Genomic DNA, 26,805 nt, shown 5'->3' with positions numbered 1-26,805 from the left:
TTGCTGCATTGTTGTCCCACACAGGAGGCTTGTTATCAACATACTTTATCATTGCTTAACCACCTGGTATCTATGGGTAATAAGGCTAGCAAGGAAAAATTACAGTTCTGCAAGGAGAAGGTTATCTTTTTAGGACATTGCATATTTCAGGGTACCTGACAGAGAGTAGAGACTGTGAAAGACATCCAGAGACCTCAGGACACTTGGCAATTAAAAGCCATTCTCGGACTTGTAAATTACTGCAGAGACTCGTTCCCTTATATATCATCCAAACTGGGACCCCTTTTCCGAATTAACATCACAAACACCTTTTCAATTGTCTGATGACAACTGGTCAATCATACAGGATTTGACCCAGGAACTCTCCAAAGCATCTGCTTTAGGTCTGCCAAACTGTGACCTCCCCTTTTATCTTTTTTGCCATGAAAGCAAGGGCCATGTAACTGGAGTATTGACCCAACTACACAGATTCTGGTGCCAACCCATCATGTACCTGTCAACTGCCCTAGATCTAGTCACCTGAGACTCACCGGGATGTGCACGAGCGGTGGCCACCTGCACTGTAAACTTAACATAAATAAATCACCGGGACCGGATGGCTTGCACCCGAGGGTTCTTAAAGAGCTCAGCCAGGTGATTGCCAGACCATTATTCTTGATCTTTAAGGATAGTTTACAGACGGGTATGGTGCCAGCTGATTGGAAAAAAGCCAACGTGGTACCAATATTTAAAAAGGCCTCAAGTATATTTATATTGTACCATATTGTGTTAACATGTAATTCTTCTTAATACAAAAATTATATTTTTTGATATTGTCATGTATAACTATATATGCATGCTTTGATGTTTGCTGTATTGTTATTGACATATATTGCATGTATATTTCTCTTCCCTGTATGTTGACCTTGTCATTTTGTATTCCAGTGTCTGCAATTGTCTACATCTGTGGGTCGTGTCCTTGCTGATATCTATATGCAATAATCACAATCTTTAATTATTTTTGATTGATATAATTATGATATACTTCTTCTATATTCTTCTTGCATTTTTAAATCAATTTGGCTTTTGTAAATCCTCTTCAGCAATCCGTGTTGACTCCGGGTGGTGCCCCTCCTTCAGTGGGCGTCCCGACACGGGGAGACATATACCGCGTTCGTGTGGTAGCTTGGTCCTATTTTCCATCCTCTGTGCCCTTTGCGGTTCAGCCCGGACCAATCGGCAGCCATAGTGCATCTGCACTTCCGGCTCTGACCCCCGTGTCGGTGGAGCGCAGATGCCGATCCCGCCCACGCTGCGTCATGTGTGACGCATGTTGGTTGTGGGCGGGCTCGGCACCGGCGTTCCGGGAAGCCCTTCCCTTGAAGCCAGCTGATACACGCCTTGTGCTAATCGGCCAGCACTTTTATAGTGCACCTCTCGCAACACACAGCCAGCGCATTTGTTTGCTGGCTGTGGTGCTGAGAGGACGCCGTTTGCTTTACTATCATTAACATCCAGGTACTGACTTTTTATTCAATTTCCTGCCTATTCCTTCCAAAACCCCTTTTTCTTTGATCGGCTTTGCATTTGCCCTCTTTATGTTGGGCTACCTTTTTGGCACATTTTTTGTTATAATGCTTCCTACATATTTATTATATTATATATAGACATATGGCTACTTTACATGCCGACATCCATTAATATATAAATTCCCTTTCTTCGCTCATTTTACTACATATATCAATGTATTTAGCCCTGATCTGTCTACTTTTCAGACCGGCGCTACCTACATCCTTGCCATTTACCTATGTCTAAAGGCTGCTCCTGGCTTCTCCAAATTAAGGACTTCAGACGTCCATTGATTGTGGGCTACACACCTGATCTCAACAGCTGTTGGTTTACTGACCAGTATACCCATCTACCATCTTGCTCATTGCATTTGGTCGCAAGGACACTCGCACCCACCAGATGTTTTTAACCGTGCAGGCTACCTGAGCACAGCTATTTTTCAACCCTGTGAGTACTCGTTAATGTCATCAGAACTACTATGTAAAACTCTAAAGAGTCATGTTGGAATGTTTTCTTCCTAAAAAAAACCTTCAAAAATCCTTGGTTTTTATATTTTTTATATTTTCTTATTCATTAGAGTACCGTTTGAACCTTTCCCTGAAGAAGAAGCAAATTTCCCTTTGGCTTCGAAACATGTTGGGTTTCAGTTCAGACTACTGTGGTTGATTTACCTGTCTCTCTTCCTTGCCTGTACTGTTTTTATTATTAATATATTTCTGTGTTTATAATAAAATAATATTTTTTCAAATACCTTTTTCATATTTTCATATATATTACATTTTATGTGCCCTTAAAGTCCCACAAGGGGAACCCCATTTTTTGCCTAAATATTTAAAAAGGGGCCGAGATATATCGTGGGTAACTATAGGCCGGTCAGCCTAACATCTGTAGTTTGCAAGATTTTGGAGGGGATGTTAAGGGACCACGTACAAGACTTTAGTAATGAAAATAGTATTATTAGTAGTAATCAGCATGGATTCATGAAAAATCGTTCTTGCCAAACCAATCTATTAACCTTCTACGATGAAGTGAGCTGCCACCTAGATAAAGGTAAGCCTGTGGATGTGGTGTATCTGGACTTTGCAAAGGCTTTTGACACCGTTCCCCACAAACGCTTACTGTACAAACTTAGGAATGTAGGTATGGACCGTAAGGTGAGTACCTGGATAGAGAACTGGCTCCAGGGGAGAGTCCAGAGGGTGGTGATTAATGGGGAGTACTCGGATTGGGCGGGTGTGGAAAGTGGGGTCCCCCAGGGTTCTGTCCTGGGACCAATCCTGTTTAATTTATTCATAAATGATCTAGAGGAGGGGATATCTAGTACAATCTCAGTATTTGCAGATGATACTTAACTAGGCATGCCAATATCTTCTATGCAGGATGTGGAAACCTTACAAGCGGACCTGAACAAAATAATGGGGTGGGCAACTACATGGCAGATGAAGTTTAATGTTGAAAAATGTAAAGTAATGCACTTGGGGGCCAGAAACCAGAAAGCAAGCTACTTACTAGGGGAAGACCTCTGGGTGAGTCTAGGATGGAAAAGGACCTGGGGGTACTGGTAGACAACAGGCTTGGCAGTGGCATGCAACAGAATACTAGGATGTATAAAAAAGGGGATTCACTCCAGAAATAAAGAAAATATTTTCTCCCGCTCTACAAGACTCTGGTCCGGCCACATCTGGAGTAGGCTGTCCAGTTCTGGGCACCGGTCCTCAGGAAGGATGTGCTTGAACTGGAAAGAGTCCAGAGAAGGGCAACAAAAATAATTAGGGGAATGGAGGACATCAGCTATGAGGAAAGACTACAAGCACTGAACTTATTCTCTCTGGAGAAGAGACGATTGAGGGGGGATATGATATCAATGTACAAATACTGTACTGGCGACCTTAGCATAAGGAACAAACTATTCAGAGAAAGGAGATACAACAAGACACGTGGCCACTCACTAAAACTAGAGGAAAAGCGGTTTAACCTTAAAGTGCGTAAGGGGTTCTTCACAGTAAGAGCGGTAAGGATGTGGAATTCTCTTCCACGAGCAGTTGTATCAGCAGGGAGCATTGATAGTTTCAAAAAACTATTAGATGGGCACCTTAAAGACCACAACATACAGGGGTATACAATGTACGGTTAACAGCAAACACACACACACATCATAGGTTGAACTGGATGGACGGATGTCTTTTTTCAACCTCACTAACTATGTAACTATCTAAGCTATTTTTCTGGGAGGAGGGGGGGGGGGGGATAATAGTGTGAAAAATGACAGTTTTCAAAACTTCAAACTAACAATACTAATCTCTCAACCTCAACCAATTTTCCAACCTAGTGGGGCAACACGTTGAGGAGCTAAGAACCTTTTTGCTGACGGTTCCAGCTATTTCATCCCGGATGGTAAGCCACACACAGGTTATACAGTGACTACAGCCAGAGAAGTTGTGAAGAAGGATTCATTGAGTTCCCATATGTCTGCACAAGAAGCTGAGCTGTGGGCACTAGCAAGGGCCTGTGAGATCCATAAACATCGGAGGGTCAACATCTATACGGACTCTAGGTATGCTTTTGGGGTGGCACATGATTTCGGTCCTATCTGGAAGGCAAGGGGGTTCTTGACTAGTTCGTAGTTGATTGATAGGCTGTTCATGGCCTTCTGCCCGCCAAACGAGAAAGCCATTCTGAAAGTCAAGGCCCCATACTACTGATAAGATTATGGAGCCCAATGGGAATGCCTTGGTGGATAGAGCTGCTAAAGAAGGTGCTCTGAGCCCTGTGGTGAAGATCCTGATGCTGGCCATTCCCTCTGATGTGTCTCTAGAAGTGTTTAAGAAGCTGCAGTCACAGGCGGAAATGCAGGAAAAGAGGAAATGGACGGCTTTGGGGGCTACACAGGGTCCAGATGACATCTGGGGTCTTGGCGGGAAATGGTTTTTACCAAGATCATTTTTCCCAATAATGGCCCATTCAGCTCATTATCTAGGTCATCAGTCAAAAATGTTTATGTGTGCACAGGTGGAGAAACATTGGATTGCCCCTGGATTTACTACCGCAGCCGCTAACTTTAGCACTACCTACCTGGTTTGTGCACTGCACAACTCAGGTAAGACCGTGGCAGTACCGAAACGGCATTTGCCCAAACCGCAATATCCTTTTCAGCGCATACTTTACAGTGCCAAAGAATGGGCCGCACAAGCATGCTTTGGTCTGTGTGGATATGTTTTCTGGTTGGCTGGAGGCATGGCCTGGCAGCAAAGCCAATGCTACCAACACCGCAAAAAAGATCCTGTCTGAGATAGTGAGATAGTGTGTCGCTGGGGTCTACCTGAAATGGCACTTCTCTGGGGTCAATTCTTTGCAGAGGTATGTAAGGGTCCTCACATCAACTAGGGATTATCATCCCCATTATCTTTTTTTTTAATGATCCCCATTATCAACCCCTTATCATCCCCAAAGTAGTGGTAAAGTTGAGCGGCTAAATAGAATCATTAAGAACATAATTTCTACAATTATGACGGATACTGGAAAACTATGGCCTGAATGTCTCCCCATAGCTCTCTACTCCATCAGGAATGCCCCTAGATGCAAGATTCTGGTACCTTTGGTACCCTTATTTACCATTTTCCTTTCAACATTGCGTCCCACCTTTCTAGTTAGGTGGAACGCATACACCTTTAAGACGGATGACGTCATCGCTGAGCGCCGCTGAGCGGCTATTTCAATCGCCGGCGTTCTCTCTCACGTTGTTCGTTCAATGTGTGCCTACATGCTTACAAGCCTTGTCTTGCTGTCGGAACCTCCAGCTATTTGCCTTTACCTGGAACAGACCGGAACCTCGCTACTGATCCCGTATCTCGCTACCGGATCACTCCCTCACTACTGGACCCCTCTACTTACTAAACCTTACTAGTGATAAGTACCCCACAGGGGAATCCTCCATAACTAACTTACACTATCATCTTCTGCACATTAAGGACTGTTACTATCTATGCATACTAATTCTACCATCTGCACTGTTACATAGATTGCTAGCTCTTGAGTCTACTACCATCTATCCTTGCACTGGGTTAGTCTATCCAGTATACGTCATCTGCTGTCCTTACCACCTGTTACCATACATGATTACTAACCTATCTGCATTCTACCTATTACCATCTACTACTCTCCTGAACATTACTATCAAGTGCTTACCATTACTGTCACTGCTCACACCTGTCCCTTCAGCACATCACCTCCATACTATCATATACATCCTATCACTCCAGGAACATCTTATTGAGTGTGTGTATATCTGTATGCTGAAGCAGACAGGCCCACAGTGATGAGTCTGGAGAGTTGGATCTGGTATTCCAACACATCTCTACATGACTACTGAGTGGAGATTCTGCAGCTGCAAATCCAGCTTACAATAAAAACGCAGGAGCGTTACAGATTGAACGAACCATAAAAAAATGGATTCAGCAGAATTACCCACTCAAGTGACACAATTAACACAACAAGTAAATGCATTAATACTTGCTCTTACTGAAGTAAAAGAAGATAATCAGACTCTGAGACAGCAGGTAACCCGTCTTTCCCAGCTTACTGCTGCTCAGCCCCCTGAACCCAAAATAAACCCTCCTCTAGTGTTTACAGGTGATCGGAAAAAATTTTGTGAATTTAAAAATGCATGTCAATTGCTTTTTTTGCTAAAACCGCGTACTTACCCTACTGATCAAATTAAAGTCTGTACCGTAATTTCATACTTAACGGGTGATCCACTGGCCTGGGCAGACTCTCTCTTTGAGAAAAATGATCAGCTTCTCAACTCCTATCCTTTATTCCTAGCGGAACTCGCTAGTTTATATGATGACCCCAATAGGCAGAGTACTGCTGATATCCAATTGAGGGCTTTAAAACAAGGAAGGAGACCTGTAGAAGACTTTGTAGCAGAGTTCAAAAGATGGACCCTTGATTCAGGGTGGAATGATACATCTCTGCGAACTCAGTTCAGACTCGGGCTGTCAGAAGCCGTTAAAGACGAGCTCGCCCGAGCGGATTTACCTGGCACTTTGGATGCCTTAATACAACTCAGTATCAACATTGACAGGCGACTGCGAGAAAGAAAGGCTGAGAAAATGGGAATGCCATTGTCTAGTCCTTCTCGGATTTCGGCCGTTGACCCTACTCCTATGGAGGTAGGAACCATACGCCCACCTTTATCAACTACTGAACGAGCCAGGAGAAGATCCAGTAATCTCTGCATGTACTGCGCATCCCCGGATCATTCGATAAGCGTCTGTCCCCTTGTCCGCAAAAAAGAGGGTGAGTGTTCACATGTCTTGCTAGGGGGATTAACGACTTCCTTTTCTAAACCCTATCTCTTTGTTCATTTAACATTACAGTGGGACCAGACTAGGATTACCACCAAGGCTATGATCGACACAGGATCTTGTGGGAACTATATCGATACACGTTTTGTTACCTTAAATAAAATACCTATTATTTCAAAACCTAAACCTGTTTCTGTTAGTTTCATTAACGGTATCCCGCTATCTTCTGGTCCAATCACCAATCAAACACAAGCACTCCTTGTCACTGCTAACGAGTCTCATATGGAGACCACCTCCTTTGATATACTATCTTCACCCCATTTTCCCATTATTTTGGGACTCCCCTGGTTACACACACATCAACCAATCATAGATTGGAAAAGACAGACTTTAACTTTCCTTTCTCACTATTGTGAGATTACGTGTAACCTCCCATCTTATGGAAAGATCCTGTCTGTGGTGTCAGACGAGATTGCACCACTATGCTATCAGGATCTGTCCGAAGTATTCCTTGAGAAAAATGCTCAAGTGTTGCCTCCCCATAGGGATTATGATTGCACTATCGATCTACTCCCTAACAGCAAATTGCCTTTCGGTCATGTTTATCCTCTTTCACAGGATGAACTCTCTCATCTCAAGGAATACTTGGATGAGAATTTGACAAAAGGGTTCATCAGACCCTCTACTTCTTCCACAGCTGCAGGACTTTTCTTTGTCCGCAATAAGGATTTAAGTCTTAGGCCTATTATCGATTATAGGCAATTAAATACCATTACAATAAAGGATCGCTATCCTTTACCGCTCATCCCTGAACTCATTGAACAAGTGCGTGGGGCTACTTACTTCTCTAAATTGGACCTAAAAGGGGCATACAACCTAATCCGAATCCGTGACGGAGATGAGTGGAAAACAGCATTCAGAACCAGATACGTACTATTCAAATATCTTGTGATGCCATTCGGGTTGTGTAATGCTCCCGCAGCTTTTCAAAGGTTCATAAACGACATCTTTAGAGACTTACTTGATGTCTGTGTTGTGGTATATCTGGACGATATACTTATCTATTCTCGATCTCTGTCTGAACATATAAAACATGTAAGACTTGTGTTATCCAGATTACTCGCACACAATCTATACGTGAAATTAAAAAAATGCCTATTTCATAAAGAAGAAATATTATTCCTAGGATACATCATATCCAAAACCGGAATCAAGATGGATATGAGCAAGATATCCTGTATTCTGGATTGGCCTATACCAACAACTCGTAAGGCATTACAGCGATTCCTTGGATTTTCAAACTTCTATAGGAAGTTCATCAAGAACTTCTCTGCTATTGTGAGACCTCTCACACAACTTACAAGTATAAAGAAACCATTCAAATGGTCAGAAGAAGCAAATGGAGCTTTCCGCTTGTTAAAATCAAGCTTTACTTCTGCTCCCATACTACGCCATCCAGACCCATCCCTCCAATATATTCTGGAGGTAGATGCGTCAAATATGGCAGTAGGAGCAGTTCTCTCCCAACGACCAACAAATACTTCACCACTCCACCCAGTTGCTTTCTTCTCAAAATCACTAAGCAGCCCAGAGGTGAATTACCCAGTGGGTGAAAAGGAGTTGCTTGCCATAAAGCTGGCACTGGAGAATTGGCGACATCTACTTGAAGGTACCCAATTACCAATACTCATATATACAGATCATAAAAACCTTCAATACCTCCAGACTAACAAAACTCTTTCCCACCGGCAGGTACGATGGTCATTATTCTTCCTAAGATTCAACTTCCTAGTGACTTACACGCCTGCAGACAAAAATAAAAAAGCGGATGCGCTATCACGATTAACCGAAGATAACTGCGCCGAAATCCCTTCTATTCCTATAATACCCTATGAACGTATTATTGGTGTTGTTCGTTCCCTGAAGGAAGAGATTTTGCACAGTATAGGATTGGATTCACCTCCACCACAACTAAGTACTGATGCAGAAGGCTTCCTCTATTACCACGATAAACTCTACATACCCCCTACTATGCGCACCAAGATCTTGGAATTATCACATGATGTGCCCATGGCAGGACATATGGGTATGACAAAAACCCTTAATTTGCTTACCAGTTTTGGTGGCCTGATATGAAGACGTCTGTACAAAAATTTGTTTCTTCATGTGACATCTGTGCAAGGTCCAAAATTGACACTACAAAACCATCTGGTCTACTCTGCAGTCTACCAATACCCCAGGTCCCATGGGAAGTTGTGTCCTTAGACTTTATAGTAGAACTACCACCTTCCAAAGGATTTAATACCATTCTAGTGTCAGTGGACCATCTGACAAAGATGGCACATTTCATTGCTATTCGCAGACTACCTTCATCTAAACAAACAGCGGAACTACTAATGAAACATGTGTTCAAGTTACATGGAATTCCAAATACTCTTTTATCCGACCGTGGTTCACAGTTCATCTCCAAATTTTGGCAAGCTCTATGTCAAATACTACGGATTGAGCGAAAGCTCACTTCTCCCTACCACCCTCAGACCAACGGACAGACTGAAAGAGTCAACCAGTGTATAGAACAATATCTGCGTTGCTACACATCATACCTACAGGATGATTGGGTGGACCTCCTCCCTCTGGCGGAATTTGCTTATAACAACGCAACCCACAGTACTACTAAGCAAAGTCTGTTCTACTTGAACTATGAGTTTCAACCCACACTTCTTCCACCACGCATCCTACCATCAAGTAACCCAGTAGCCTCGGATTATCTTACCCAAATAAAAGACTCTCTGGGTTTACTTAATACCACCATCTCACAGGCTCATAGTCAACAAAAAAGGTACTACGACCTTCGTAGAAGACCTTCTCCGCAATATGCTATTGGGGACCTCGTTTGGCTATCGACAAAAAATTTAAGATTAAAGATCCCTAGCAAAAAGCTTGGACCTTTATTTCTGGGACCCTTCCCAATTAAGAAACTCATTGGAAAAGCTGCAGTGCAACTCACCTTACCGGCAGATCTCAAAATACATCCCATCTTTCATGTGTCGCTACTGAAGCCACATGTTCCTAACCAAGGAATAAGGCCTACCATCTTGCCTCCACCTCCAGTACAAGTTGAAGGCGGACAAGAATATGAGATTAAGGAGATTTTGGATTCTCGTATCCACAGAGGAAGACTCCAATATCTCATAAGATGGAAGAACTATGGACCCCAAGACGACACCTGGTTGGATACCTCTGATGTTCACGCACCTAGGCTTATACGAAGGTTTCACTCGAAATACCCGGAGAAACCAGTGCTATAGGCCTTACGGAGCCGGCCTTAAGGGGGGGGGGGGGTACTGTAAGATTCTGGTACCTTTGGTACCCTTATTTACCATTTTCCTTTCAACATTGCGTCCCACCTTTCTAGTTAGGTGGAACGCATACACCTTTAAGACGGATGACGTCATCGCTGAGCGCCGTCTCTCCCAGACCCTGACATGATAACCAGTGTACATTCTATTCAACCAGGTAACTGGGTCATTGTGAGGAAACATCAAAGGACGGGGCTAGAACCGAGATACACCGGGTCATTCCAGGTTCACGCACAACACCGCCTTTCTTAAAGCTTGAGGGATGCGACAACTGGGTGCACGCCAGCCACTGCAAAAAGCTGCACAATTGACGTGACATCATGTGATGTCAGAAGGGGGTGGTGCCACCGGGTGATGTAACCGGGTGGACCATCCCCTTGCCTATAAAACAGCTATCAAAGCTCAAGAGCATCATTCGGCGGGACACCTCAGAAGTGGCGGAAGCGTCTTTTAATTTTTTAATATTTTTCGGGTGCAGGGAGCTTCGTGATTGACTCATGTTGTCGGTTTGCTTGCAATATGCTCATTAGAGCATGTACGGGCGAACCAGCATTGAGGAAAGACTACTGGCAGTGAAAACCTTCCTTTAGATGTGTAGACACGTTTTCTCTACATAGACATCTCTGCCAGCAAACACTCCATGCGCTATGCGTGGGTCTGTTTGACGGTACAGATCTATGTGTATTGCAGTGCAGCGTTCAAGAATTAAGCAGCAAGGATAAGACCACCAATGGGGCCCCTGTATAATGTGCAGATTTGTTTGTTTGGTGGGATATGTTTGCTCTGTGAAGTCAAATTTGGTTTTGATATCTATCTGCCTTTATGAAGGGATACATGCTCATGTCTTTCTACTGTGCCTGATCACCATAGTGGAAACAGCATGGCTCTTTCCCTGCAGATAGCCTCACATCTATGGGAAAAGTAGTATAATCCTATTAGACATTGTTGTCTGAGCCTTGCTGAGTGGGATTCATGCTAGTAGTAGTTGCGGGAGTGCATGCATAAGTTTGATCAGAGCAGCGTTCACGGTTCTACACGCTGATTTAATCGTGTAGTGTTAGGTGTGAATTCCGCTACACGTGGGTTTCATTGTTAACTGCGGTGCGTGGATTTTCATGCACCAAAGGTGGGAAGCCGTGCACGCTGTTCTGCTCATTCACAATTGTGTACTCCCCCTTTCTATTGTATATTTGAATGTATACAGGTGTGTCATTGGCTGATTCTATGTGAGTAACATGCCATGTCACTGTACATTTGGAACTGATTGGCTGATGTTGTATAGCCATCAGTTCCTGCTGTTATCCCTGTGTTGTCCCATAAATAAACGGAGCTCAATGCTTTGGGCAGGACATTCTATCGAGCATCTAATGTGATAACAGCCTGTGTGTCTGTATTACTTGGTACTGCTGAGCGTGCTTCAATACCTTATGCAAAAGAGCTGAAAACTGCTTTTAATGGGATTAATTGCGCTTGGTGTATATTAATATCCAAAAGTGCACTTATTGGTGGAACAGAGTTATTTGTGCATCAAGCGTACATTAAGATCCAAAACATCCGCCCAGCTCTCTCTTCTCCCAGGCTGACAGCTACAGTGGGAGGGGCCAAGAACTCCCACTGACATAAGACGGAGAGAGCTCTGGATCGGCGCTCTGGAATAAGTCCAAAGCGGCTTTCTTTTTTTAAAAAAATCACACACACTGGGTAACATAGCATTATCTAACAGAAGGAATTGGAGATACTTTACACTGTTATTCTATCATCAGGAGGGGAGGATCAGGGAGGTGAAAGGCAGGGAGGGGAGGACAGAGGAGAACAGAGGCACTTAAACTAACTAGAGTGTCCGGGCTTAGCAGCCATGATAAACCATGGTCAGTTTACAGGATGGGAGGGCAGAACCAGGCAGGATCAGCCAGGTATTTCAGGTGATACAGGGGTCCAAATTACACAGCACAAGCATACATATTAAATTAACAAGATCTATTTTTTTTTTTTTTTGTTTAGGGTTACATACACTTTAAGTATACCAAAGTATAGCAAACAGCAAAACTGTATTAATGCAATGGCCCTTCCTCTGGTCATATGGGTAAAATAACAACCTGTATAAATTGTAATTTGTTATCATTTGTGAAGAGTCCAAATAGTATACATCAAATTCCTTACTAAACACAGTTTTTTGGATGTCGCTAAGGATATGACAAGTCCGATTTACTTAAAGAGTTGAGAATGTGTAAATGCTCACTTTAATTATTCAAACAGGTAAAAGCAACTTCCTGTTTGTTATTTTCATCTACGCTTGATCGTACAACTAAAGGGAACTGTGTGACAAATCTCAGCTTCTTTAGCAAACCTTTATTAATTCAGCCCAGCTGTATGCTACAGGAGGAAGGTCTTGATTACTCATGAAGATACTGCTGACCAGCAATTTTCCTGATCAAGCAATTGGCTTCCCTACATAGATTCACATAGGAAACCCTATTAAAAGTCCTTATTTTAACTGAAGGGGGAGTTGTCTCTGATTCCCGAAATGTGTTTGCTGTTTTTTTTTTTTTTTTTTTAGCATAAACTAATAAAATAATTTTGACACTTTTATCCTTTTATCTGGTGCTCCTTCACACTCCTTAGTGCATGTTCTTTTCTGGTAACCTGCTGGGGTCCCCACTGGAGAGTAGCCCTGTCTGTTGTGAACAGCCTAATCTGAGCCACTGAGCTCTCTAAATGTTCTTTTTTTTTCTCTCACTACTTTGTATGATCTCCCATTAAAGTCCCAGTACCTCCTGGATGCTTTTTTCTTCACTGTTAACAGAAAAGGCAGATTTGCCACTACTTTGTGCTACATTTACTGATAGAAGTAATAGAAATCATGTGGAGCACACTTCTACTGTTATCTTAAACTACCGATTAGGGTCTTATAAAAGAAGGAATATGACTTCTTTATATCAATTACAGGTATATCTGGTTAGGCTTAGCAACAGACCAATATTTTTTTGCTAGGAGGTGTATTGGGAAAAACAGTGTTGGGTGATGACCAAAGATGTTTCTAAGTGATCCAAAACTAACAAGAGCCAGCACACCATTTCAAAAGCCAGTATTAAAAAGTATTCTGTCATTGCTTTGGTTTCTTTGTGTGAAATACCTGATGTTCCTGCCAGTCGCTCCTGCTTTTTTATTTCAAACTGACCATGCCAGATTGCTTTGCATTGTACATAGGAACACAGCTTGCTGTAATCTTGCTCTGACACGCTCCCCTGCACAGCTCATCACTGGGAGGATCAGTGTATTTCTGTTTCTCTGCCTCCTGCTGTTACGTTCCCATGCCCAGATCATCACAGTGTAATTCTGTCACTGTATTTTACACAGGGATGCATCTGTGCTCTGTTGAAGATGCTGCCTACCACTTTCCCCCACTCCCCCCATTATTACCAGGATCTCCAACCCTCTCTAAATCCCTTATGCAGCTGAGAACAGAGGTATATATATATATTTTTTTTTTATTCAAATGTTCTTTTTTATATATATATATATATATATATATATAAAGTATGGCTCCATGCACACTATATGCCCACAAATCACTCCTAAAAACACAAAAAAAAATATTTTTTTTTCCTGCTCATAAAACGCTTCTAGATTAAAATAGTGTGCATGGACAGATAGGATAACACTATTTGCTTCTAGAAGTAGAAAGAAAAAAATTGCAAAAGCTGCTGCTAGGAGCGTTAATTAAAGATAGTGTTCATGGAGCCTAAAGGTTTACAAGAAAATGTGGGTTTAGCAGTTTCAGCAGTGGTACTTGAAAATGCCAAAAAATATTTTGGAATCATTAAAGGGATATGGTAGGGCATTAAAATGCATTGTGAATATAAGCACATATATTGTGTTTTGCCAGGGTAAGCACTACTGGGTATGCATATAATTCAAGATATACCACCCCTGGAGCTAAGTGAAAGTAGCAAAAATATACCTGATACACAGATACCTTTAGGAAAATTAGTGCAAAACTATGGTATCAGGGCCTAGGGAGAGTGGATCTAGTAAAACAAAGGCTGGGTATGATACTGTAAGTACATGACTGGATTAGACAATGACACTGAGCCAGAGTCCTAGACAGAAAGTAATGCATTAGAAGTTAAATCACCTGTGCATAGATGGTCACAAGGATGCAATAGCAGTAGTCTGCAGCATATCCAAGGGTCCTTTCCATAGTCTAGAATAACAAGGTCAGGACAGGTGGAGTTCAAGCAATTTTAAGTCAGCAACAATGTAAATCGTAGAAACAGCAAAGAGTTGTGTCTATGAAATAAAAAAGCTACAAGTGGCAACCAACTAAACAGGATGCGTGGTCTTTTCAGGTGGACATCATAACCAAGGACATAAAGGGAACATTGATTTTTGAATATAGACACATGAGGAAAGGTGTGAGAGCAAGAGGAGGCAAGAGCAACAAGACCCATTTCGAGAACCAACAGAGTGTGAAAATTACAAGGAAGAATTAATGAGTTCCGCAACCAGTCATCTGTCAAATATGACAAAAACATCACCATGGACAAAGCAGGGAGGGTTAAAATAAAACATACCTAAAAAAATAGATATATCACTGGTGTAGTTGCACATATGGAAGAAATATAGGCAAGATTGCTTTAGGTGTACTATGTAACTATGGGACTATGAGGCTATGTAAAGGCAGACATCTAGAATTGAGCTACAACTTTCAATTTACTCCTAAGCAAAGTGGAATAGAAAGTACAGAGTTGTGAAATTAACTATGAAACAATATTGAGACAGGGATCTAGCTAAGCATTCTTAAATACAGTAAAACCTTGGATTACGAGCATAATTCGTTCCGGAAACATGCTTGTAATCCAAAGCGCTCTTATATCAATGCAAATTTTCCCATAAGAAATAATAGAAACTCAGATGATTCATTCCACAACCATTTATTCATAAGTCTTTCAGTTTATAGTCTATATACAAAGATTATATCAATATGATGATAGGTTGTGTCATCATAAAATGTCCATCCACAAATGGCAGCCTCCACAAGGGGATTAGAAGCAAAATCCAGCAGGAGCTACAGAGTATAAAAGAGAAGAGAGGCGCCACTAAGTGTAGCAATATGGGGAAATTTAATGTAGGTACAACATTTAGCAACTCACATGGTTGATGATTAAAGAGGCACATCTAAGTATGCAGGCATGCGGGGTAAAGCTGTCCACATAGACCATCTTCTGAACCACTGGCTCTCACCGATGTCAGTCTGCAATTGTGATTGGAACTACCCTGCAGTATAGTGATCTGAAAGCGAGACTTTTAATCCCTCGTGGAGCACAGCGTGGAAGGGTGTGATGAAGATGGCAGTGCGGAGGATGGTCTATGTGGACAGCTTTACCCCGGATGCTTGCATACTTAGATGTGCCTGTTTTAATCATCAACCATGTGAGCTGCTAAATATTGAACCTTGATTAAATGTAACAATATTGCTACACTTAGGTGCCTCTCTTCTCTTTTATACCCAGTTGTGACATGACGCTACTTGTATATCAAGACATCGCTTGTATATCAAGTCAAAATTTATTTTAAAAATTTGCTTGTCTTGCAAAGCACTCGCAAACCAAATTACTCTCAATCCAAAGTTTTACTGTACTAACAAATTAAGTGATCTACTAAAAAATATGATTCAGGGTATAAAATGTCACTAAATACTCAAACAAATTGGAGTTCTGCAGTTCTCTTGAACTTGTTAATAAAAAAAATAGTGTAGAGCTCCACATATATCTAACCATAGAGATGTATAGAACTGTTCGCCGGCGAACAGTTCCCGGCGAACTTAGCATGTTTGTGTTCGCCGCTGCCGGCGAACATATGCGATGTTCGGTCCGCCCCCCATAAGACATCATTGAGGCAAACTTTGACCCTGAACTTTACAGTCAGCAGACACATTTCCAGCCAATCAGCATACCTCCCTCCCACACCCTCCCACCTCCTATAAATAAGCAAGGGCAGCATCCATCTTAGATCATTCTGAAGCAGTGTGTGTAGTGAGAGTAGGGAGAGAGCTGCTGCTGCTGCTGCTGCTGCTGCTGCTGCTGTTAAGCTAGGGACAGTTAGTCAGTGTTCCTGGTCTTGCAGTGTTCTTGGTCCACTACTGCTGTAATATCAGCACCCCAAAAAGCCCTTCTAAGGGCTGGTATTTGTGTTTTTTTTTATATATATATATATATATATATATATATATATATATATATATATATATATATATATATATATATATATATATATATATATACCTAGCGTCCCCAAAAGCCCTTTTAAGGGCTGGTAATTGAGTTGTTTCTTCTTATATATATATATATATATATATCTATATCTATCTAGTGTCCCCAAAAGCCCTTTTAAGGGCTGGTAATTGAGGATTTTTTTTATTTATATATATACATATATATATATATATATATATAGTGTCCCCAAAAGCCCTTTTAAGGGCTGGTAAGGTAATAGAGTTTTTTCTTTATATATATATCTATATATATCTATTGTACACTGCAGTTGCCTGCCCGCTGTGTGTGAGAGGCCACAGACCTACCACAGACTGTACTGTGTGCACACCACACTCATTTCGGGTGGCACAGGCACAGTACCTTGCATTTTAAAAAATATTTTTTTTTCCTCTGTCATAATTGCAGTGAGTGCTGTGTCAGGTCCACAGAGTGCACTGTACCCACTGCAGTGCACTGCCCACCACTGATATATATACGGTGGCACAGCATCTTGTTGCAATAAATTGAAAAAAAAAAATATTTTTTATTATTGCAGTTGCCTGGGCTGCCAGTTACTGTCAGGTCCACAGAGTGTACTGTGCCCACTGCAGTGCCACTGTGTGCCCACCCACCACTGATATATAAGGTGGCACAGCAGCTTGCAAAGTAAAAAAAAATATATATATTTTTTAATTGCAGTTGCCTGGGTGCCAGTGACTGCTGTCAGGTCCACAGAGAGTGTACTGTGCCACTGCCCACCCACCACTGATATATAAGGTGGCACAGCAGCTTGCAAAGTAAAATAAAATATATTTTTTTAAAATTGCAGTTGCCTGGGTGCCAGTGACTGCTGTCAGGTCCACAGAGAGTGTACTGTGCCACTGCCCACCCACCACTGATATATAAGGTGGCACAGCAGCTTGCAAAGTAAAATAAAATATATATTTTTTAAAATTGCAGTTGCCTGGGTGCCAGTGACTGCTGTCAGGTCCACAGAGAGTGTACTGTGCCACTGCCCACCCACCACTGATATATAAGGTGGCACAGCAGCTTGCAAAGTAAAAAAATATATATATTTTTTTAAATTGCAGTTGCCTGGGTGCCAGTGACTGCTGTCAGGTCCACAGAGAGTGTACTGTGCCACTGCCCACCCACCACTGATATATAAAGTGGCACAGCAGCTTGCAAAGTAAAAAAAAATATATATATTTTTTAAATTGCAGTTGCCTGGGTGCCAGTGACTGCTGTCAGGTCCACAGAGAGTGTACTGTGCCACTGCCCACCCACCACTGATATATAAAGTGGCACAGCAGCTTGCAAAGTAAAAAATATATATATATATTTTTTAAATTGCAGTTGCCTGGGTGCCAGTGACTGCTGTCAGGTCCACAGAGAGTGTACTGTGCCACTGCCCACCCACCACTGATATATAAGGTGGCACAGCAGCTTGCAAAGTAAAAAAATATATATATTTTTTTAAATTGCAGTTGCCTGGGTGCCAGTGACTGCTGTCAGGTCCACAGAGAGTGTACTGTGCCACTGCCCACCCACCACTGATATATAAAGTGGCACAGCAGCTTGCAAAGTAAAAAAATATATATATATTTTTTAAATTGCAGTTGCCTGGGTGCCAGTGACTGCTGTCAGGTCCACAGAGAGTGTACTGTGCCACTGCCCACCCACCACTAATATATAAAGTGGCACAGCAGCTTGCAAAGTAAAAAATATATATATATATTTTTTAAATTGCAGTTGCCTGGGTGCCAGTGACTGCTGTCAGGTCCACAGAGAGTGTACTGTGCCACTGCCCACCCACCACTGATATATATGCCTGCAAGAGAAAAAGCCAGCCGCAGAGAAGCCGTATTCCTGAAAATATAAGAAAAATGCTGTTTTTTAGGGGTTCTGGACATGCTACAGAGCTGAAACTTGACAGGTACACTTTTTAGACCCCCCAGACACTAAATACAAAAAATGACATGCCTGCCTAAAAAAATGCCCGCTAAATGCCTGCAAGAGAAAAAGCCAGCCGCAGAGAAGCCGTATTACTGAAAATATAATAAAAATGCTGTTTTTTAGGGGTTCTGGACATGCTACAGAGCTGAAACTTGACAGGTACACTTTTTAGACCCCCCAGACACTAAATACAAAAAATTACATGCCTGCCTAAAAAAATGCCCGATAAATGCCTGCAAGAGAAAAAGCCAGCCGCAGAGAAGCCGTATTACTGAAAATATAATAAAAATGCTGTTTTTTAGGGGTTCTGGACATGCTACAGAGCTGAAACTTGACAGGTACACTTTTTAGACCCCCCAGACACTAAATACAAAAAATGACATGCCTGCCTAAAAAAATGCCCGCTAAATGCCTGCAAGAGAAAAAGCCAGCCGCAGAGAAGCCATATTCCTGAAAATATAAGAAAAATGCTGTTTTTTAGGGGTTCTGGACATGCTACAGAGCTGAAACTTGACAGATACACTTTTTAGACCCCCCAGACACTAAATACAAAAAATGACATGCCTGCCTAAAAAAATGCCCGCTTAATGCCTGCAAGAGCAAAAGCCAGCCGCAGAGAAGCCATATTCCTGAAAATATAAGACAAATGCTGTTTTTTAGGGGTTCTGGACATGCTACAGAGCTGAAACTTGACAGGTACACTTTTTAGACCCCCCCAGACACTAAATACAAAAAATGACATGCCTGCCTAAAAAAATGCCCGCTAAATGCCTGCAAGAAAAAAAGCCAGCCGCAGAGAAGCCGTATTCCTGAAAATATAAGAAAAATGCTGTTTTTTAGGGGTTCTGGACATGCTACAGAGCTGAAACTTGACAGGTACACTTTTTAGACCCCCCAGACACTAAATACAAAAAATGACATGCCTGCCTAAAAAAATGCCCGCTAAATGCCTGCAAGAAAAAAAGCCAGCCGCAGAGAAGCCGTATTCCTGAAAATATAAGAAAAATGCTGTTTTTTAGGGGTTCTGGACATGCTACAGAGCTGAAACTTGACAGGTACACTTTTTAGACCCCCCCAGACACTAAATACAAAAAATGACATGCCTGCCTAAAAAAATGCCCGATAAATGCCTGCAAGAGAAAAAGCCAGCCGCAGAGAAGCCGTATTACTGAAAATATAATAAAAATGCTGTTTTTTAGGGGTTCTGGACATGCTACAGAGCTGAAACTTGACAGGTACACTTTTTAGACCCCCCAGACACTAAATACAAAAAATGACATGCCTGCCTAAAAAAATGCCCGCTAAATGCCTGCAAGAGAAAAAGCCAGCCGCAGAGAAGCCATATTCCTGAAAATATAAGAAAAATGCTGTTTTTTAGGGGTTCTGGACATGCTACAGAGCTGAAACTTGACAGGTACACTTTTTAGACCCCCCAGACACTAAATACAAAAAATGACATACCTGCCTAAAAAAATGCCCGCTAAATGCCTGCAAGAGAAAAAGCCAGCCGCAGAGAAGCCATATTCCTGAAAATATAAGACAAATGCTGTTTTTTAGGGGTTCTGGACATGCTACAGAGCTGAAACTTCACAGGTATACTTTTTAGACCCCCCAGATGCTAAATCCAAAGAAATTTTTTATTTTTATTTTTTTTTAATTTTTCCAATAATTGGCTCTCTATCAAAAAATTATAATTTTTAAGAACTTTTTTTTGCGTGATCCCTCTCCGGCATGCCACAGTCCAGGTGTTAGTCCCCTTGAAACAACTTTTCCATCACTATTGTGGCCAGAAAGAGTCCCTGTGTGTTTTAAAATTCGCCTGCCTATTGAAGTCTATGGCGGTTCGCCCGGTTCGCCGGTTCGCGAACATTTGCCGATGTTCGCGTTCGCCGTTCGCGAACGGCGAATTTTAGGTTCGCGACATCACTATCTAACCATACTTTTTAGGATCTCAGCTACCTTTACATATAAATCAAATACATAAAAAGGGCAATCAACTCCAAAAGTGCAATATGCTAAAAAACATTAAAAAAAATAACGTGTACGGTTCTTTTTAAAAACCCTTCCTGTAACTCTCCAATATATTATACTTGAAAAACCAAAGTGCTAGTGCAAATACTACAAGTGTGCCAGAACACACAATTGAACAGATACATGTGTCCATAAATAGTCTGTTCTTCACACTTCTTAAATATGCTCTCATGCAAAATCTTGCTGCTGCCAGTGAACCAATCCATCTCCACTGTGCACCCACCTCTGTGCACCTTTTGCGTGGAAGCTCACCTCTTTTTTATGGATCCCCCTTTTTTAGGCAAGTTCAGTCACAGCTCTGTTTACTTTCTTCCCATGGAGATTATGTGTAATGAGGCACTATCTTGCTTCTCAGTTACTCTCACCATCCAGCTTATTTAAGTAATCTGGTCAAATACCTAAGGAAATAAGAAAATCCACATAGTGTGTAACATTACTTTATTTTAAAATCATATAATATGCTGCACTTACAGTTTGCCAGTTAAAAAGCGCTTGTCATAGTATGCAGTTTCTCCCGATAATCTTTCCAGTATGATGATATAATACAGCCCAGTCTCCCTCACGCATATTGTCCCATGGACTTTCTCAAACAACTGGAACTTATCAACCCATTTAGGCCTGTCAGTAATTTTACAAATAGATTCCTCTCTTTGAGCTAAACCCACCAAACTTGCACATGCCTACAGTTATGTAGCCCCTAAAACCGCTCCAATCTTCAATATCTAATACTAGGAATAGGTAGCTGGGGATCCTGGGTGATGTCAATGATGTCACCAAGGATCAACAGTCTGTTGGTTTACAAACACAGCTAGGGATTCATGTTGGTGAACTGGTCAAATTTGACCTGTTTGTTTGGAAGTTCAATGAACTGCAAACAGGCTAAGTTCATGTTGAACCTAAAACTCGTCCCTACATGCTACAAATGTCTGCCTGCACAGTCAACTCTGGTCTTCTTTAGGGATAATCAATTTTGTCCCAAAACCCCGAAAGTTAAAAATCACATGTACATTAGTATTAACAACCTTTTGCTCAATACTTTGTTGAAGCACCTTTGGCATGAATTACAGCTTCAAGTGGAGGGGAGAAGCCTATATGGTGCATGTGTAGAGCTTGCTAGTAAGCAGCAGTACTATCTCACCATGCTGTAGCGGTTCTCCTTGCCCTGACCACTCTGTCCCCCCCTTCCCCACCTGCTGGGAAGGAAGGAGTCTTGCCACTCACCCTGGCCTCCTTCCATCTGGCGCTTGGTACCTGTGGGTGACGCGGACCTATACATTGACCAGAGTAGCCCTGGAGAGTGGAGCGGGAGTGGACTGCATCGTCTGGCGGGCGGAGGAGAGGAAGGCAAAAATGCATTCTGCTGAAGTCCCGAGGCAGCGGAGAAAGTCCCAGGGTTGTATGAGAGCCTGAATAGGCAGGTAGCAACCAGGAGAGATATCAGGAAGTTGTCAGCTCCATATTGGACATCACAAGTAATAACAGTAACAACAGTGGTGAGATCAGTCCAATTTCCTATTATACCTGTCTTGCTATCTTCTGTTGCCCTCCTGATACTAAGATGCAGAAAGTAGTGTTGAGCGAACACGGACTGTATTATTCAGGTCCGTACCGGATAATTGGATTTTTGTTACCCGGACCCGAAAACTTTACTGTATGTTTGGGTTTAAAATCTGTGTTCGGTAATTTTATTTCCTGGTTTGTATGTAATGGCGCGCTTTTAATGGCGGGCTTTCAACAGCCAATCAACAAGCGTTTAACTGGTGTGCGCCATCACAGCCATGCCTACTAATGTATTAGTAGCTGTGATTGGCCAGCTGAAGCATGTGACCCAGGTCTTTATAAGCTCGAGAGACACAGCGCAGTGCTTCAGTCTGCTGTAGTGTAGGGAGAGAGCACACAGAACGGTGCTGGCTGCTGCTGATTAGGGACAGACAGGGTAAAACAACATTGTGCTGAAAAGAATGCAGGGACAGGTTGGAGTGTAGGCTGGGAAATATATTTGAGCATTTTAGGGACAGGCTGGAGAGATTAGGCAGGGAGAGATGAGGAGACACAGGACAGAACAATCGTCCGTTAGCGGTCTACATCGATTTTGCTGTATGGGGGGTGGTGCAGTGAACAATCTTTTTGCCCTCACTTGAGCCCACTGAGGAGGAGGAGGAGGAGGAGGGAGAAAAAAATATATTTTATCAGTCTGTTGTGTGCAGCGTTCAGCTATATTTTACTACAGAGTGCTGTTCTAATCTGCTATTTAAAAATTACAAATTTAAAGGGGATTTTTTTTAAGAGTACTTGCCATGCTCTTAACTACATTTTGCTGCCATTTGCAGCACTCTACCCTTTTCCATTTGTTTTTTAGAGCCATTTTAGTGCCTGAAAGTTCGGGTCCCCATTGACTTCAATGGGGTTCGGTGTCCGGGTAAAGTTCGAAAAAAGTCCGGGACACGGACCCGGACTTTTTTTTCAAGTTCGGCTGAACCCGCCGAACACGGACATCCAGGTGTCCGCTCAACTCTAGCAGAAAGCTGCAGAAACTGTTTCTTTTTTTTGTAAAAAATTAATAGGTTTATTGAGTACATGGAGTGCACAGGGGAATTGGAGGAAAAAAATGTGGAGGATAAAAAATGTTGTGCTGACTCCATGGTAATATTTTTTGATGTCATCTCCCCTTCGGAACTTAGGTTTAAGCCCTCGCTGAGGTTCAATAGAGGATGCCTCTGTTTCTGCATCTGGCCTTGGCTGGGTGGGAGAAGCAGAGGCAATAAACTTCGGGAGGTGAGAGAAGAAGGAGAGATGACATGAACTCCCTTAAATTATTGACCTATAATGTTAGAGGATTAAATACGCCAACTAAAAGACACAAGGCATTGGAAGAGCTTAGATGAAATTTTGTCAGTATAGTATTTTTACAAGAAACATATATTGCACAAGACACAAATATGAAATTATATTCAAAATATTATCTGGTCTGGAATTATGGAGATACACCAACCAGGAGACCAAAGGGGGTGGTAATCGGTTTCTCGAAAGAAGTGAGGTTCTCCTTTGGGGAGAGTTTGGCTGACCCAGAAGGCCAATTTATCTTCTTGAAGGGTCAACTGCTGGGAATAGATTGCACTTTGGCAAATGTGTATTGTCCAAATAAAAACCCAAGAAGATATTTGAAGAAAATATTAGATAAGCTGATGTTTTTTTAAAATAGGCAGCCTGTTCTTAGCAGATGATTTCAATTTCTTCATAGACCCGTCGAGCGCACGGGCAATGGGAGGACGTCAACTCAGGATCGTAAGGAATAAGCTCATTCAGTGCCAATTGGCAGATGCTTGGAGAATCCAACATCCTGGGAAGAGAGATTATTCCTTCTTTTCCCCCGTGCACTCCATGTACTCAAGATTAGACTATATTATGATAGAACACAGGTTTATAGGGGCTGTCATCAGTAAATCAATAGGAACTATGACTATATCTGACCATGCCCCAGTTATAATGGAAAAAAAACCCAGGATCTCAGGGAAAAATAAATATTTGGAGGATTAATGAATATCTAATACAGGATGAAGAAGTAGGCAAAAGCATAGAGAAAGAACTGGAATAATATTTTTTAGATAATGAAACCCAAGATATCTCAGATGCTACTGTATGGGAGGCTCACGAAGCTTATATCAAAGGTATACTTATTTCAATAGGCTCCAAGAAAAAAAAAGGAAAGAACTATTAGTATAAATAGACTAATAATAGAAATACATGAGATGGAACAGAAACATAAAAAGAGCCTGGAGGGAGGTATACAACAAGCTTTGGTTTTAAAACGAGATAAATTAAAGTAGCTATTGGAAGAAGAGACTAGATGTAACTTTAATAGAGTCGCTAGGGAAAGATACAAATGGGGAAATAAACCAGGGAAATACCTAGCAAGAATGTTAGAAAGTAAAAAGTCAAATAACTATATACAAAAAATATAGTATATTCAACAACAGATATAGCCAAAGCTTTTCAAAGTTATCACAACACTTAACACACTGTGTGGCAAAAGGAATCACATGAAGCTGAAAAAAATAGAAAACAAAGGATATAAAAATATATAAAGGAATCTAAACTGCCAACATTTTCTGTTGACAAACTATTAGCTCTAGAGACACGCAGTAGAAAATATTCGAGGCACTAAAAAATTCACCGAAAATTCCAGGTCTGAACAGATATACCATCTGGTATAATAGAAGGTTCAAGGGAATACTAGTGTCAAAACCTTGTACCTATATGAATGGTATAGGAGAAAGGGGGAAAATGAGACCAGAATAACTACAGGCTCATATTACAGTAATACCAAAAGAAGGAAAAGATGCAACCCTATGTTCTAACTATAGACCAATAGCAATGTAAATACTGATACAAAACTATATGCAAAAGTATTAGCAACCCGATTAAAAGATTTAATGGTAGAATGGATGTATCCAGATCAGACTTGATTCATTCCAGGTAGTGAGGGGAAAGATAATGGAATTAGAACATTATTGCTATTACACAAAACTAGAGGCCTTGATACCCCAGCCCTTCTTTTGTCAACTGATGCTGAGAAAGCATTTGACAGTGTGGCCTGGGAGTTCACGATGGGAACAATAGAGGACTTGGGTATTGGCCGGAGAATGACCTAATGGATTAAGGCAATATTCTTAGATTGTAAGCTCTAACGAGCAGGGCCTCTGATTCCTACTGTATTAAAGTGTATTATATTTGTACTGTCTACCCTCAAGTTGTAAAGCACTGCGTAAACTGTCGGCGCTATATAAATACTATATAATAATAATACAGGAACCCAACAGCATTGGTAAAGGTAAATGGCAATTTATCCCCCCAATTTAGAATGTGTAAAGGGAATAGACAGGGGTGCCCCCTCTCTCCACTGATGTTCGTCCTGTCGCTAGAACCATTATTAGCTACAATAAGGAGCAATGTAGATATAGGAGGAGTAAAGGTTGGACAGGAGGAACATAGAGTGCAGCATACACCGATGACATCTTGTTCTTTATCACTAACGCCAGAATAAGCCGCCCAAATGTGATGAAGGAGTTAAAGAAATATGGTGAATTATCAAATTTTAAGATCAACTCAATAAAATCAGAGATTATGAACATTGTAAGAAAGATGAACTGGCATTACAGAGAGAATTCCCATTTACTTGGGCAAAGTCAAAACTAAAATACTTTGGGATAAACTTAACTCCATCATTAGAAAACCTCTTGTCAATTATATACCCATGCTAAAGGAGATAAAAGCAGATATTAAAAAATATCTAGTTGCCCACTCTCTTGGTTGGGGAGAACCAACCAAGATGATTTACTGCCTAAAGTCCTATACAGATTTCAAATGTTACCAATTGCTATTCCATCAGCGTACTTTGGAACAATAAAAACAATGTTTCTAAAATGCATTTGGCAGGGGAAAAGACCTAGAATACATTATGCGGCTCTCAGTAGAAACAAATCACAGGGTGGACCAGCGGCACCAGATATTAAAGTGGAGTTCCACCCATTTTTCGAACTTTAGATCTATTGTATCCCCTTTAAAATGGCTTTTACCAATGGAAACTTTTTTTTTTTTTTGCTAGTAAATACCTTAATTTCGGCTTTATTCCTCCTCTCCTCACTTCCTGGTCCGATCGGCGATGACGTCATTCGGCGATCCGCAGTGTCTGCTGGGATGTATTCTATTCCAGAAATCTCGCAGTAGCTGTATCTGTACTGAGCCGTGTCTGCCCCGCCTCCGCCCCGCCTCCGCCCCGCCTCCTCTCATTGAGTTGCATTGTATGAATGTATTAAGGCTGTTCTCTGCCCCGCCTCCGCCCCGCCTCCTCTCATTGAGTTGCATTGTATGAATGTATTAAGGCTGTTCTCTGCCCCGCCTCCGCCCCGCCTCCTCTCATTGAGTTACTTGCATTTTACTGAGCTGCACCTTATGGGCCCAGTTTATTAACCAGCTAACTTGGTCACACCACAAATCACTAGTGCACTTTATTTTAAACTAAATGTTTTTTTATGACACAATTTTTATTGGCACTTTGTTTTAAGTTGGCACATACAATAAGCACTTATTCACTTTAAGGTAGCGCCGTTACAACCTCCTTTCATACATATTTCACACTTTAACCCCTTGTGGGTTTGGTTGTTGGCAGCTTACACCTTCACCATTGTCTAAGGTCTTTACTCCATAGCGCTGGTCACCCCTACCTTTCCATTGTCACCTGTCAACCCATCAGTCATCATCATCTGTCAACCCATCAGTCATAGTCATCTGTCACACCATCAGTGACTGACACCTGCCACCTATCAGTCACCTGCCACCCATCAGTGATCA

Source organism: Pelophylax lessonae (genome assembly GCF_965119305.1).
Source record: "Pelophylax lessonae genome assembly, chromosome: 3".
Classification (NCBI taxonomy): domain Eukaryota; kingdom Metazoa; phylum Chordata; class Amphibia; order Anura; family Ranidae; genus Pelophylax; species Pelophylax lessonae.
The sequence above is the reverse complement of the archived record's forward strand: the minus strand, read 5'-3'. Positions refer to the sequence as shown.